The sequence below is a fragment of the Callospermophilus lateralis genome, chromosome 5, assembly GCF_048772815.1.
Source record: "Callospermophilus lateralis isolate mCalLat2 chromosome 5, mCalLat2.hap1, whole genome shotgun sequence".
NCBI classification, from domain to species: domain Eukaryota; kingdom Metazoa; phylum Chordata; class Mammalia; order Rodentia; family Sciuridae; genus Callospermophilus; species Callospermophilus lateralis.
This window is the reverse complement of record NC_135309.1, coordinates 25,995,585-25,999,916: the sequence shown is the minus strand read 5'-3', so window position 1 is coordinate 25,999,916 and position 4,332 is coordinate 25,995,585. Positions and strand designations below refer to the sequence as shown.

The following is a 4,332-nucleotide window of genomic DNA, read 5'->3' as shown; positions in this document are numbered from 1 at the left end:
ACTGCATTTTTGCAGCTGAGACCCTTCCTTACTTTTCCAAAATCATGTACCTTCTAGATCTTTCTCATTTCTATAACTGAGAAGATGTTTTTTTTTTTAATTAATTTTTATTGTAGGTTGTTCAAAACATTACATAGTTCTTGATATATCATATTTCACACTTTGATTCAAGTGGGATATGAGCTCCCATTTTTACCCCATATACAGATTGCAGAATCACTTCAGTTGCACAACCATTGATTTACATATTGCCATTCTGGAGTCTGTTGTATTCTGTGCCTTTCCTATCCTCTACTATCCCCCCTCCCCCCTCCCCTCCCCTCTTCTCTCTCTACCCCCTCTACTGTAATTCATTTCTCCCCCTTATATTTTCCCTCCTTTCCCCTCACTTCCTCTTGTATGTAATTTTGTATACCCCTGAGGGTCTCCTTCCATTTACATGCAATTTCCCTTCTCTCTCCCTTTCCCTCCCACCCCTCATCCCTGTTTAATGTTAATCTTCTTCTCATGCTCTTCGTCCCTACTCTGTTCTTAGTTACTCTCCTTATATCAAAGAAGACATTTGGCATTTGTTTTTAAGGGATTGGCTAGTTTCACTTAGCATAATCTGCTCTAATGCCATCCATTTCCCTCCAAATTCTATGATTTTGTCATTTCTTAATGCAGAGTAATACTCCATTGTGTATAAATGCCACATTTTTTTTATCCATTCGTCTATTGAAGGGCATCTAGGTTGGTTCCACAGTCTTGCTATTGTGAATTGTGCTGCTATGAACATGGATGTAGCAGTGTCCCTATAGTGTGCTCTTTTTAGGTCTTTGGGGAATAGACCGAGTAGTGGAATTCTTAGAGATAAATGAAAACACAGACACAACATATCGGAATCTATGGGACACATTGAAAGCAGTTCTAAGAGGAAAATTTATTGCTTGGAGTTCATTCCTTAAAAAAAGAAAAAACCAACAAATAAATGATCTAATACTTCAACTCAAAATCCTAGAAAAAGAAGAGCAAAACAACAGCAAAAGAAGTAGAAGACAAGAAATAATTAAAATCAGAGCTGAAATTAATGAAATCGAAACGAAAGAAACAATTGAAAAAATTGACAAAACTAAAAGTTGGTTCTTTGAAAAAATAAATAAAATCGACAGACCCTTAGCCACGCTAACAAAGAGAAGAAGAGAGAGAACTCAAATTACCAGCATACGGGATGAAAAAGGCAATATCACAACAGACACTTCAGAAATACAGAAGATTATCAGAAATTATTTTGAATCCTTATACTCCAATAAAATAGAAGATAGTGAAGGCATCGATAAATTTCTTAAGTCATATGATGTGGTCTAAAGAGATGCTCCCACTCCTGTATTGGATCTGTAATCATTCTTCTTTTGGGGGGCGGCAGGAGTACCAGGGATTGAACTCAGTGGCACTCAGCCACTGAGCCACATCCCCAGCCCTATTTTGTATTTTATTTAGAGACAGAGTCTCACCGAGTTGCTTAACGTCTCACTTTCACTGAGGCAGGCTTTGAGCTTATGATCTTGGTGCCTCAGCCTCCCAAGCTGTGTACTCATTCTTAAACCTGCTATGAATGTTTCTCATTAAACATCTGTAAACTCTTCCTTGAAGGCCTGGCATGCCTCCATTAGAGATGCAGACTTTGGGAAAAGGTACCTATAGCAGCACTTGGCACAGAGTCTTGGGAGACTCCTGTTACCTGAGCCAGCTTTACCATTGCACCCAAATATGCAAACACAAGCACATTGACAAAGGGTCTGCAACCAGCCTTGAAAAAGGCATCAAATGAGCCCTGAGTGTACTTTGGGGCCTCCAATAAAAATATTGCTTCTGGAGAGGGTGGTATGGGAAGTGATTGCTTAAGGGATATGCAGTCTCCTTTGCAGATGATAAAAATGTTTGGGAACTAAAAAGAACAGATGGTTGCTCAATATTGTGAATATACCAAATGTGCACACTTTAAAGATGTTTAATCTTATATGAATTTAATCTTGATTAAAATAATTAAGTCAAAAAATATTGCTTCCTTCAAGTGCCACAGTTTCTGAAGTGCCCTTGTTCAGAGTAGGATTAACTATCTTCTTTCAGCACCTCCTTTCAGCTGCTTTTCCAACCTGGACCTTGTACCTTGCCTGAAGCTGTGGAAGTTGTTGTCCTTCCACAGCTTAGTTGTCCTTCCTGTAGAAAGAGGTTTGCTTTCCCAGGTTGGAGAAGTCGGAAAGGAAGAGAGCACTTTCTTGTCCATCTGTAGGGCTCTGGTTTTCTATTGTTACCAGCTGTAATGCCTCCCCCAAGGACATGGGGCCTTCCTAGGACTGTCCAGAGGCACCTTCTCCCTCACCAGCTACCTGAGCCACTGCTCATCAGAAGATCAAAGTGTCCCTCTCTGTCCATGTCACTATTCTTGCTGGCAGGAATGAGTAAGCCTCATTTCTCTGCATAGGGCTTCTCCTTATGGAACATCTTATCCACTTGATTGTTTACTTGTGATGCTAGGGATTGAACCCAGGGCCTTGTGCATGTGAGGCAAACGCTCTACCAACTGAGCTATATCGCAAGCCCAACTTCTTCATCCACTTTGAAATTCTTAGTGTTTGACAACCACCACCAAAAAAAAAAAAAAAAAAAAAAAAAAAAGACACAAAGCTATTTTGCTATTTTTGTACCCAAAAAAAGATTTATTGATTTCCTTTATTTCAGTTTGCAATTTAAATTCAAGGTACAGGGCCCTTCTCTCTATCAATCACCTGCTATACTTTGGCCCCATGTGTCTTTCTAGGTTCACAGACCCAGGAGAAGGACAAGTAAGATCATTCTTGCAAAATCTGCCATGCTCAGAAATCCAGAACTTCAAAGAACAAAAAAAAAAAAAAAGAGCTTCCCATCCCCTTTCTTTGTGTGTGTTGTTCTTTCTTTGGAAGCTAATTTCTAACTAACCACAGGAGAAAGGAGGTTTGGGCAATTAGGCTGTAAATCTGATCTGCAGAGGAAGCCCACCGGGATGCTCTTTTCCTGCGGCTAGAATTTTGGCCAAAATCATCTGGGAAACTTTCTTCTTCTTCTAATAGATTCTGCCTATGGAGACCTTGTAAACAATGCCAAACATGCTTCACATTTGTATAGCCATTTTAGATTTTTTTTTCCAAACCCTTGTCATATTAATCATCTCACTTGATCTTCACCAGTCTCTTGGGGGATGGTTAGAGAAGGGACCGAGATGCATACATCACAGAAGAGAGAAATGAATGCAGAGAGACTAAGCTACTTTCCCAAGGTCACAAAGCCAACTGGTCAGAGACAACCAAGTCTAGAGACCTTATTTTTAAACCTATAGCTTTATCTGTAGTGTGGGTCACAAATACAGATCTAAATCAGAAACCCAACTATAAAAGCCTCTAAAAGTCAAATCCCTCCTCTGGATCTATTTACTATTTTCCCCACATTGATGTTTGACGTTGGGATCACAGTTGTTCTCTGGTAGCTCTACGACGTGTCAATCTGGTGACTTCTTGTTCCCTTTACCATCTGCCTGATACTTTCTCAGAAATCAGAGGACAGGGGAATGAATTGGTAAATCTTCCTTTGATCTGTTTTAAATGAAATCCTATTTACAAGATACACTTCACTTCTTTTGATGAGCAGCTCACTAATTAGCTCACATCTGAGAGCAGGTTCCCTGGGAGAAAAAAAAAATTAATTAGTTCATTCCATCTCAAAAAGACACAATTCTTGAACTAATTATGGTATTTGAATGATTAATCTCCTTTAAATACACATGTGTTCAGGAGTATTACAGTTAGGAAGAATGTGTGATGAGAAAGAAGACAGAAAGAAAGGGAAACGGAATGAGGCAGCAGTGTAAGGTGACCCTCTTGCCCTCCTGGGCCAAGGGAGAGTTAGGCATTCTTCATTATCAAGTGGAATACTGTCGATACGCAAAACGGTATAGTTGGTAAAGTTCACTCTGATCCCTCCTGCAGTCTTCCATTTTCTGCCTTTTTTTACAAACCCCTGATGGCTGGTGTTTTAATATCAATCAAATTACTAACAGGAGCCTATCGGGGAGAAAAAGGTCACTTAATTTATTCTAAAATGTTAATGACTGTCGATGTCACTTTCTATCTGGTTGTCTTTCTCCCACAATTCTGGAATCTTCAACAGCAAGCTGTGATTGTACTCCAGTGAATGATCCTCTTCTTGCAGTCTCCTTGAGGTGGCATGTCAATTTTTTCTAAGTCCCTTTAATAATAACAACAACAACAATAATGCTCAGGTGTGTTAATGATGTCCTCCAAGAGCACAAAGATTGGG

At 39.6% G+C, this 4,332-nt stretch overlaps 1 non-coding gene across 1 annotated transcript; it reads right to left on the bottom strand.

The window, feature by feature from the left end:
• Positions 1 to 2,505: 2,505 nt before the first annotated feature.
• On the bottom strand, positions 2,506 to 2,578 carry Trnav-cac (transfer RNA valine (anticodon CAC)). The gene has a single exon. It is a non-coding gene; the product is annotated as a tRNA-Val (tRNA).
• Positions 2,579 to 4,332: the final 1,754 nt, after the last annotated feature.